Source organism: Procambarus clarkii, chromosome 29, assembly GCF_040958095.1.
Source record: "Procambarus clarkii isolate CNS0578487 chromosome 29, FALCON_Pclarkii_2.0, whole genome shotgun sequence".
In the NCBI taxonomy this organism is placed as follows: domain Eukaryota; kingdom Metazoa; phylum Arthropoda; class Malacostraca; order Decapoda; family Cambaridae; genus Procambarus; species Procambarus clarkii.
The window spans coordinates 39,232,467-39,244,786 of NC_091178.1; positions in this window are offsets into that span (position 1 = coordinate 39,232,467).

Below are 12,320 nucleotides of genomic sequence, written 5' to 3' on the forward strand. Positions count from 1 at the left end.
CAGCCAATATATATCATTCACAATTTATTAATGAATTTTACAAAAAAACACCATAAATTTTATATTTAAACATGTAAAAACTATTTGTTTTACATTTGGAAGAAAATAATTGTAGAAAAACAATTTATAATTAAACCTTTGTGTTTGGATTTTTTGAGTAAAAGTTTCTCAAAGGCTTTCCTGCACCATTCTCAATGCAAATCATTCCCACACCTATGGCAAGAGATAGGCGAACGTTGTGTAGATGATTTGTGTTTGCTGGGTAACGCTTTCAATTAATTTGTATTATATTCGAATATTTTTTGAGCTCCTTGCCCCTTTATTTTACTTCCCGCTTGCCCTTGCCTCCCTGAAATGTAACAACTCCATTCTTATCCTTCCTTCCGACAAAGGCAATTCGGTGGTTGTCCTTGACCGTGTGGACTACCTCCAGAGAACAAATGTCTTACTTCCCTGACTTCTAACTTTTTGGATGGCCATAAAACTTCCTTCAACCGCAAACCAAGACAGCTCTCTCGTCCTTACCCTCTGTGATGGGGACATCTGGGGCCAGATTCACGAAGCAGTTATGCAAGTACTTACGAAAGTGTACATCGTTCCTCAATCTTTGATGGTTTTAGTTGCATTTATTAAACAGTTTACAAGCATGAAAACTTGTCAATCAACTGTTGTTATTTTTATAAACAGCCTGCTGGTTATTCGGACCTCATTAACTGTTTAATAATTGTAAACAAAGCTGCCAAAGATTGAGAAGATATGTACAGTTTCGTAAGTGTTTGCCTAACTTCTTTGTGAATCTAGCCCTAGATCATTTGATGTTCCCAATTTTCTGATGGGAACATCAGATCATTTGATCATCAAACTAGGGAGTGGGGAATGGTGGGGAGGACGAGGGGACAGGGGAGTTGGGGATGGTGGGGACGAGGGGAATGGAGAATGGTTAGGATGACAAGGGGGGACAGGAAAGTGGCAGATAGTGGGGAGGATGAGGAGACGGGGGAGGAGAGGGAATGGTAGGGAGGACAAGGGGATGGGGGAGGGTGGGGGAATGGTAGGGAGGACGAGGGGACAGGGGAAAGGGTAATGGTGGGGGAGGACGAGGGGACAGGGGAGTTGGGGATGGTGGGGGCGAGGGGAATGGAGAATGGTGTGGAGGAAAAGGGGACAGGAGAGTGGCGGATAGTGGGGAGGATGAGGGGACGGGGGATGAGAGGGAATGGTAGGGAGGACGGGGGAGGGGGGGTGGTAGGGAGGACGAGGGGACGGGGAGTAGGAGATTGTGGGGAGGACGAGGGGTTTGTGGAGTAGGGAATGGTTAAGTGGACGAGGGGATGCTGGAGTGGAGTATGAAGGGGAGGAAAAAGGAACGAGGGAGTGAGGAATGGTTGGGAGGACGAAGGAACGGGGGAGGAGGGGGGAATGTTTGGGAGGACTGTGAGACAGGGGAAGGTTACTGTGACTCAGCAACACATATGCGTTGCTGAACCACAGCAACGCGTGGCCGGGTACAGCTAGTAGAAAATAAAGTAATTGTTACATAGTGATGGGTGTGCATTCTCGAAGATGTAGAAGCTACAGCAAAATCAGATTATTAACAAAGGAGATAAAATACCACAAATCTATAAAAAAAAATTGTCCTCCCCCCTAAAAAAATGGACATTGGTGATATTAACAAATATTGACATTGGGCAACGTAATTATATGATATAACAATATACATCATAATTCCATATTCATTTTTAATTGTGTTATCTGCCCATTTTTGGGCAAATAGTCAAATAAAATCTATTTTGTAACGTATTGGGATGAAACATTCACGATGCTGTTGCCAAAAAAATCGTGATTTGTGTAACGCTTTCAATTAATTTGTATTATATTCGAATATTTTTTGAGCTCCTTGCCCCTTTATTTTACTTCCTGCTTGCCCTTGCCTCCCTGAAATGTAACAACTCCATTCTTATCCTTCCTTCCGACAAAGGCAATTCGGTGGTTGTCCTTGACCGTGTGGACTACCTCCAGAGAACAAATGTCTTACTTCCCTGACTTCTAACTTTTTGGATGGCCATAAAACTTCCTTCAACCGCAAACTAAGACAGCTCTCTCGTCCTTACCCTCTGTGATGGGGACATCTGGGGCCAGATTCACGAAGCAGTTATGCAAGTACTTACGAAAGTGTACATCGTTCCTCAATCTTTGATGGCTTTAGTTGCATTTATTAAACAGTTTACAAGCATGAAAACTTGTCAATCAACTGTTGTTATTTTTATAAACAGCCTCCTGGTTATTCGGACCTCATTAACTGTTTAATAATTGTAAACAAAGCTGCCAAAGATTGAGAAGATATGTACAGTTTCTTAAGTGTTTGCCTAACTTCTTTGTGAATCTAGCCCCAGATCATTTGATGTTCCCAATTTTCTGATGGGAACATCAGATCATTTGATCATCAAACTAGGGAGTGGGGAATGGTGGGGAGGACGAGGGGACAGGGGAGTTGGGGATGGTGGGGACGAGGGGAATGGAGAATGGTTGGGATGACAAGGGGGGACAGGAAAGTGGCAGATAGTGGGGAGGATGAGGAGACGGGGGAGGAGAGGGAATGGTAGGGAGGACAAGGGGATGGGGGAGGGTGGGGGAATGGTAGGGAGGACGAGGGGACAGGGGAAAGGGTAATGGTGGGGGAGGACGAGGGGACAGGGGAGTTGGGGATGGTGGGGGCGAGGGGAATGGAGAATGGTTTGGAGGAAAAGGGGACAGGAGAGTGGCGGATAGTGGGGAGGATGAGGGGACGGGGGATGAGAGGGAATGGTAGGGAGGACGGGGGGAGGGGGGGTGGTAGGGAGGACGAGGGGTTTGTGGAGTAGGGAATGGTTAAGTGGACGAGGGGATGCTGGAGTGGAGTATGAAGGGGAGGAAAAAGGAACGAGGGAGTGAGGAATGGTTGGGAGGACGAAGGAACGGGGGAGGAGGGGGGAATGTTTGGGAGGACTGTGAGACAGGGGAAGGTTACTGTGACTCAGCAACACATATGCGTTGCTGAACCACAGCAACGCGTGGCCGGGTACAGCTAGTAGAAAATAAAGTAATTGTTACATAGTGATGGGTGTGCATTCTCGAAGATGTAGAAGCTACAGCAAAATCAGATTATTAACAAAGGAGATAAAATACCACAAATCTATAAAAAAAAAATTGTCCTCCCCCCTAAAAAAATGGACATTGGTGATATTAACAAATATTGACATTGGGCAACGTAATTATATGATATAACAATATACATCATAATTCCATATTCATTTTTAATTGTTATCTGCCCATTTTTGGGCAAATAGTCAAATAAAATCTATTTTGTAACGTATTGGGATGAAACATTCACGATGCTGTTGCCAAAAAAATCGTGATTTGTGTAACGCTTTCAATTAATTTGTATTATATTCGAATATTTTTTGAGCTCCTTGCCCCTTTATTTTACTTCCCGCTTGCCCTTGCCTCCCTGAAATGTAACAACTCCATTCTTATCCTTCCTTCCGACAAAGGCAATTCGGTGGTTGTCCTTGACCGTGTGGACTACCTCCAGAGAACAAATGTCTTACTTCCCTGACTTCTAACTTTTTGGATGGCCATAAAACTTCCTTCAACCGCAAACTAAGACAGCTCTCTCGTCTTTACCCTCCTGACTTCGATCTTATTAATCGTTTTCGAGTCATCTGTCCTTCTCTTCCTTATATGTACGGTCAACCTAAGACTCATAAACCTGGTGCTCCTCTTCGCCCTATCATTTCTTCAAGGGGGCTCTGTCGACTACCCTCTTGCCTCCTGGCTAGCTAAAACTTTGATTCCTTACCTTGGCCATTTTCTCCTGCCCACCTTCGTCAATCTCAGGGCACTCATAGAAAGACTGCGCCTGCAGCCCTCCTGTAAGATGCCTAGTCTTGATGTCGACTCTCTGTTCACTACTGTTCCCCCTCGATGACGTTCTCTCTTTCCTTAGACAGAAGGCGACTGAGGAGTGATATGATCTCAGCCTGCAGGAGAAACGAGTCTCCCTTCTTGAGAGTTATTCAGCAAGCCTGACCTAACTAGAAGGTCTAGCAAGTATTGAGGTGATAACGCATATGTAAAATAGTTGGTTGGATATGTGTAACAGTTTGAGATTATGGGCAATGCAGAAGAAAATAGATAAATGACGGGCTAGGAGATGTGGACATTTTGCTGGAGGCGTGAGGCTCGCTTCTGGAGGACCTTGACCTCACTTGAGTGCCAGACATCGCAAGGGGAAGCCGCGCTCCGTTTAGCTCCCGTCAGAAGGGAACCCCTAGTGATATATCTCTAAGAGAAGAGAAGTGTGCAGACGTGCCAGCTGTGAAATCGAGCTGGGGACGTGTGGTCTCAAGTCGTGGACGATAATTAGTGAATATTAAGCCGCCCGGAGGCATTATTGTTGGCCGTGGGAGCGCCCTGACCAGACGCCGTCAGAGGAAAAGCGCCCTCGATCAGTTAATCTGTGGTAAGCACGATATACGCCAGTTCATAGTGATCGCTTGTAGTTTGGTCGTGTGCCCAGCGACAGTAGCAATGTTTATTTATAAGTTAGACATGTTTTAATAAGGCAGAAGGCCTGAAATAAGAGAGTGGAGAGGGAGGAACACGGAGCGACGTCCGCCCCCTCTGAGCGCTGGCGGAAGACTGAGGGAGCCTGGCTCTTGACGGAGGAAGACCCTCCCAGTGAGTGAGGACCGCCGCCAGGCGAGGTGGAGTATGGACCCGCCCAAAACGGGGGAGTCCACTCTCACTGTAGGTAGAGAACAGATAGAGGTTTGAGGCAAGCATATTGTGTGGTTATTTTTGTTTATGTGTTAAAGGGGAACATTTTATTGGAGTGTCGATGGGTTGCAGGTTTGTCTTTTGGGGAAGAAGTTGCTGAGAACTTCGAAGCCAGCAGATGAAGTAGCTGATGAGACTCCAAGGTAGTGGAGCAGAGGACCTCGAGCTGTGAGGAGAAGCAGCAGTGAAGAGGAGTGTCACGTGCTTCTGTAGAGGTGGAGAAGCACCATAGTTGCTCGGGAAAACTTCATGGTGTAGCAGCCAAGAGAGCTGTGGAGGACCCTAGCAGAAGGGTGAAGCACCTTAGTTGCTCAAGGAAACTTCATGATAGCAGCTTGGAGGAGCTGCAGAGGATCCTGGTAGTGAAGCCCGGAAGAACCTAAGGATATTAGGGTTGTGAACTTCCAGAGGTGGAAGGGGAAGTTCTGGTGGATTACTTATAGGGAGTTGATAGTGTTTGGTTGTCAGTAGCGTGCAAGACGCAGTGAGAGGCGAGTGACTGTTGGCATCCTTATGTCAAGGAGTTTTTTTATACTGAAGTATCAATGAACATCTATACTGGTATATGTTATTGCATTCAAATGCTGATTTTCTATATATATATGTTATCTTGCTGATGGTGCAACAGTGTATGTAGGCTTGATCAACTTGAGGAGGTTGATAGTATCAGGTGGTGAACCAGGAGATAGGATACCACTTGATAAGCTGATAATAGAGTTCTGATGGTGTTGGAGTGCAACCTGATTGTGATATTATAGAGTATAGGATTCATTATTATTATATGTGTGTATGTATCGTGTATGTGCTTTGTCCAGTAAATGTGTCACAATTTGCTGGTGTTTGCCCTTGTCCTTGTGAGGCTTCCCAGGAGGTAGTAAAGAAGGAGAGAGAGAGAGAAAGAGCCAAGAACCACTGCCGTGGACAGGGTAGGAGGTAATACTAGTAAGTCATAGGGGGTTGAGGAGATCATATCTCATAAGGAGAGAGTGGGGAGTCACAGCGGCTCGAGTGGGTGTGTGCACGTGACAACGAGGCTAAGTGTTGGAGCCGCATCCCCTAAACGTGTGACGTTGAGCCCCTCTCCAAGAGCCAGAAGCGCCAAGGGTGATCTCCTAGTATAAGCACTCTGCCGAGTTGTGGGTTGGGTTGTCCATAGAGAAGGATCAACGACGACAACACCAACCAACCCACAGTCTATGATAAATTGGGGGCCTGTCCGGGAGCGTGAACTGACACACCCACACCCTGTCCAAGAGTGGATTTGTACACCCCTGCTGAGATAAACTGTGTGACCGCAGGTGTATACTCTCTCTCTTGGGAAGACTCACAGGACAAAGATGGATAAGGTGCAAGCGTTTGTGGAGTCAGGCAGGCCTGAGGACTTGGAAGGTTGCACGAGGGATCAATTGAAACAAATAGCAGAAAAATGTGGCCTTAGGTTGAAAGCATCTAAAGTAGCTGGGATGAAGGATGAGATCCTGAGGCAGTTAAGAGCCAAAAATGAAGCGGCAGAGCAAGGAGCCCAAAAAGGAGCTGAAAGTGGAAAGGAGGATGATGGGCAGGATGAAGTGAGATCCCAGGGATCGAGTAGGAGCAGCAAGAGTAGCCGCAGTAGCAGGAGTAGCCGAAATAGGAGCTTGGAGAGATTCCAGTTAGAGCTCCAGATGCAGCAACAACGAGAGGACAAGGAGAGACAGTTCCAGCTGGAAAAGATGAAATTAGAACTCCAGATGAAAAATGAAGCAGAGAAGGAAAAAGAAAAAACCAGACTGGAAATAGAAAAAGAGAAAGCAAGACTAGAGGTGGAGAAAGAAAAAGAGAAAACCAGAGTAAGAGAACTGGAGTTGGAACAGGAGAAAGAAAAAGAGAAAACCAGAGTAAGGGAACTGGAGTTGGAACAGGAGAAAGAAAAAGAGAAAACCAGAGTAAGGGAACTGGAGTTGGAACAGGAGAAAGAAAAAGCCCAAGTCGAAAAAGAAAAAGAGAGAACAAAACAAATGCAGATAGAAGCGAATAGAACCTTGGCTGAGCAAAGGATTGAACATGGGTTGCCAGAGAGCACCACCCAGGTATCACACCCACCAGATGTTAGGGTTAGGGAGAAGGACATTCCCTTGTTTGTTCCCGAAGAGGCAGAGAGCTTTTTCGAGCACTTTGAAAAAGTAGCCAGCATCAAAGAGTGGCCACAGGAGGAATGGGCCCAGCTGGTCCAGTTAAGATTGACCGGTGCAGCCAGGGAGGCATACACCCAATTGTCACTGGAAGAGTGCCAGGATTATGCCACGGTAAAGAGCAGCATATTGCGCTCGTTTCAGTTAACCCCAGAAGCTTATAGAAAGCGTTTCAGAGAGATGGTGAAAGTTGGAGCATGTACGTTTGCTGAGACAGCAAGGGATCTGGAAAGACGATTCCAGAAGTGGATTGAGGCTGCTGGAGTTGGATCTTACGCTGACCTGAAGCAACTGATGGTCATGGAGAAGTTCTTGGAGATGATGCATCCCGAAACAAAGTTCAAGATCCAAGAAGCAGGGATAATGGAGGTGAAAGATGCCGCAGATAGGGCGGATATGATTACTGAAGCGTACAAGAGCTTAAGGGAGAACAGAGTGAGAAGCGAGGCGAGACGCAGCAATAGCAGACCCAGTGGAGTCTGGGGAGGAAGAAGTTTTGGGGGGCAGACAAGCAGACCAGCTAGTTTTAAGCCCCAGGAAGGAAAGTTGCCGAGTCCGCCTGCTGGAGGTAAGCAGGAAAATAAAAGTGTGCAGAGGAGACAAGAGTCCAATGAAGCTCCACAGAGTATGAGTAGTACATCTGGCCCGAGGAACTCCAATACGAGTGGGCAGAGTCAGAGCTACTCGGGGGCGTATAGGAGAGATTTCTCCCAAATAAGATGCTACAAGTGCAACAGATCAGGTCACATGATGCGAGATTGTCGGCAGGGCAAGAGAGTCGTGACCCTGACGACATGTGATCCCCGGAAGAAGTACATTGATGTACAACAAGACAAACCACAGAAGGTAGAGTGGATGAACGAGCGGTATAGGCCGTTCATTAGTAAAAGTTGGGTCGGCATAGAAGGTCAACCCGAGGTGGAGGTTAGTATCCTCAGGGATACTGGAGCCAATCAGAGCTTGATTCTGAGAGGCCTAATAAGAAATGATCGACTGTTAGCTGGCAGTAGGAGGATAAAGGTTCATGGGTTATTGTCTAAGAGTGACATGCCCGTATGTGCTGTCCAGTTGAAGTCAGATTATTTGTCGGCGGAGGTGATGTTGGGAGTGTGCCCCAACATACCTGTTCCAGGAGTCCAAGTGATCCTGGGGAACGACTTGTGTGGGTCCAAGGTGCTGCCAGAGCTGATAGTAAAAGCTGTGCCGGAGGTGAACCAGAAGGACCGCGGTACAAGTGGAACGCCGGACAAGACAGATCTAGCCAGCATCCTTGAAGATGAGGCAGAGGACAGTCAAGTCATCGTATACCCGGCCTGTGTAGTGACAGAGTCGGACGTAGCCGCCGAGGAAGACATTGGAGATGATATGGCAGTGTCGACTCCACCAAGGGAGGAGGTCAACATGGACATGTCTGGGCTGTTCGACGAAGATCGAGCTCAGAAGAATGAGGATTCGAGGAGACAGGAAGTGAAAATGACCCTACCTGAAAAGTTCAGCGTGAACCGAGCGGACCTGATTAGGGCTCAGAAAGAGGAGTTTATAGATCTAATCAGGGAGGCAAAAGGGGGAAATTCATGTCCGGAGTCCCCCGTGTATTACTACTTGGACGATGATGTACTAATGAGGAAATGGCGACCGGACAAAGCCGGCGCAGATAAGGTATGGTTGGAGAAGCACCAAGTGTTAGTGCCGAAGGAGTTTAGGGCGGCTGTGTTAGAACTAGCCCACTCCGTAGATATGGCAGGGCACTTGGGGGTGAAGAAGACCTTAAATAAGGTGCAGGAGCACTTCTACTGGCCGAACGTATGGAAGGAGGTAAAGAAATATTGTAGGACATGTTTGGCGTGCCAACGTGCAGGTAAGCCGGCTCCGGCTATCCCAAAGGCACCCTTAAAGCCCATACCGGCATTTGGCGAGCCTTTTGAGAGAGTCTTGATAGACTGTGTAGGTCCGTTGCCGAGGACCAGAAAAGGCCACGAGTACTTACTGACCATAATGTGCACGGCCACCCGTTTCCCTGAAGCAATCCCTCTGAGAAGAGTGACGTCGAGAGCCGTTCTGGATAGACTACAGAACTACGTTGCGTGGGTAGGAATGCCCAAGGTTATCCAGACGGACCAGGGGAGTGTCTTCCAGTCGAAGTTGTTTAGGGAAACTGTGAAAGGATGGAGAGTAGAGCAAGTGCGTTCGTCACCGTATCACCCTCAGTCGCAGGGAGCATTGGAGCGTTTCCATGGAACGCTAAAGAGCTTGTTGAGGATATACTGTGCTGAGGAAGGGAGTAGTTGGGACGAGGCATTACCATCCGTGTTGTTCGCCATCAGGGATGCGGTAGTAGAATCACTCGGATTCACCCCATTTCAACTGGTGTACGGACACTCCGTGAGGAGCCCAGTGGGCGCGCTGAAGGAGCAGCTCACCGTGGATAGGCCTAAGGTGGATGTGGGAAAATATGTGAAGACCTTTAGAGAGCGACTCTCTAGGGCCAGAGATTTGGCCAAGGAAAATTTGAGGACATCCCAGGCAGAGATGGTAAGGTACCACGACAGGAAGGCGAAGGGCAGGAAATTTCAAGAAGGAGATCAGGTGTTAGTCTTGCTACCGGTAAAAGGAAGTATATACGAGTCGAGATTTTGTGGACCATATACCATCCAGAAGGCATTAGGGGATGTGAATTATGTAATCCACATGCCAGATCGTCCGAGGAAGTCACAGGTTTGCCACGTGAACATGATAAAGAGGTACTATGACAGAGATAAGCCTCTAGGCGATGAAGAACCGATGGAAACCCCATTGCAGGCGACGGTGCTGTGTGGAGGAGACGGCAAAGGAATAGAAGAGGAGAACTGTAAGTTAGAGAGGGCCGATGGCGCGAAGATATCAAATACAGAAAGCCTGGCCAAGATAGGTGAGCGTCTGGGTCATTTGGAGGATGACCAACGCCAGGAGCTAGTGGAGATCCTACGGAGGAATAAGTCGTTATTCACGGACGTGCCTAGAAGACACCGCGGAACGGTGCACGAAGTGAATGTGGGGAGTGCTGAGCCCATCAAGCAGCACCCTTACAGAGTTAACCCGGAGAAAGCAGCGGCAATGAGAGCAGAAGTAAAGTATCTGCTAGATAACGACTTGGCAGAGGTTAGCGACAGTGACTGGAGTTCGCCGTGCCTCCTCGTGAAGAAGAGTGACGGCACGTACCGGTTCTGTACCGATTATAGGAAAGTGAATGCACTCACGGTCGCTGACTCGTTTCCGATACCGCGCATTGACGATTGCATAGATCGGATTGGGAGTGCACGGTATGTCTCGAAGATAGACCTGTTGAAGGGATACTACCAGATTCCCCTGTCTGAGGAGGCCAAGAGGATCTCAGCGTTCGTGACTCCCGACGGCTTGTACCAATATAAAGTGGTGCCGTTCGGAATGAAGAATAGTGGTAGTTGTTTTCAACGAGTAATGAATCAGGTATTACAAGGCGCGACCGGATGTGCAGTGTACATCGATGATATTGTGGTGTTCGCTGATTCCTGGAAGGATCACGTGGATCGACTTTTAGATTTGTTCGATCGTTTGGAGAAGGCCAACATGACGATCAACTTGGCAAAAAGCGAGTTCGGGAGAGCCCGCCTGGAGTACCTTGGATATATAGTAGGGCAAGGCGAGGTTGCTCTGGTAAGAACAAAGGTGGAGGCCATTGACAACTTCCCGGTGCCCAGGAGTAAGAAAGAATTGTTGAGATACCTCGGTATGATTGGATATTACCGGAAGTTCTGTGAAAATTTCTCCACCATAGCCGCTCCTATGACGAGTTTGCTATCAAAGAGCAAGAAGTGGGAGTGGAATGGAACAGCACAAGAAGCGTTTGAGAAGACCAAAAGACTGTTGACTGGGGCACCTGTACTAGTGTCGCCAGATTTTGAAGCGCCATTTACGTTATTTGTAGATGCCAGTGATATAGGGGCCGGAGCTGTACTGACGCAGCAGAATGATGGAATTTACCGCCCCGTGTCCTTCTTCTCGAAGAAGTTCGTTAAGCACCAGAGGTCGTACAGTACAGTCGAGAAAGAGACTTTGGCCCTGGTGATGGCATTGAAACATTTTGAAGTGTATGTGAGTGGGGGAGGACACCCAGTAACGGTGTATACAGACCATAATCCCCTAGTTTTCCTGAAGAAAATGAAGCATGCAAACCAGAGATTGACCAGATGGTTTTTATCGCTCCAAGAGTATGACCTGGTGATAACGCACATAAGAGGGCGAGACAATGTAGTGGCTGATGCGTTATCTCGAGCCTAGCCACTAGAATAACTCTCAAAAATAAGGGGAGGGGAGTGTTATGATCTCAGCCTGCAGGAGAAACGAGTCTCCCTTCTTGAGAGTTATTCAGCAAGCCTGACCTAACTAGAAGGTCTAGCAAGTATTGAGGTGATAACGCATATGTAAAATAGTTGGTTGGATATGTGTAACAGTTTGAGATTATGGGCAATGCAGAAGAAAATAGATAAATGACGGGCTAGGAGATGTGGACATTTTGCTGGAGGCGTGAGGCTCGCTTCTGGAGGACCTTGACCTCACTTGAGTGCCAGACATCGCAAGGGGAAGCCGCGCTCCGTTGAGCTCCCGTCAGAAGGGAACCCCTAGTGATATATCTCTAAGAGAAGAGAAGTGTGCAGACGTGCCAGCTGTGAAATCGAGCTGGGGACGTGTGGTCTCAAGTCGTGGACGATAATTAGTGAATATTAAGCCGCCCGGAGGCATTATTGTGGGCCGTGGGAGCGCCCTGACCAGACGCCGTCAGAGGAAAAGCGCCCTCGATCAGTTAATCTGTGGTAAGCACGATATACGCCAGTTCATAGTGATCGCTTGTAGTTTGGTCGTGTGCCCAGCGACAGTAGCAATGTTTATTTATAAGTTAGACATGTTTTAATAAGGCAGAAGGCCTGAAATAAGAGAGTGGAGAGGGAGGAACACGGAGCGACGTCCGCCCCCTCTGAGCGCTGGCGGAAGACTGAGGGAGCCTGGCTCTTAACAGAGGAAGACCCTCCCAGTGAGTGAGGACCGCCGCCAGGCGAGGTGGAGTATGGACCCGCCCAAAACGGGGGAGTCCACTCTCACTGTAGGTAGAGAACAGATAGAGGTTTGAGGCAAGCATATTGTGTGGTTATTTTTGTTTATGTGTTAAAGGGGAACATTTTATTGGAGTGTCGATGGGTTGCAGGTTTGTCTTTTGGGGAAGAAGTTGCTGAGAACTTCGAAGCCAGCAGATGAAGTAGCTGATGAGACTCCAAGGTAGTGGAGCAGAGGACCTCGAGCTGTGAGGAGAAGCAGCAG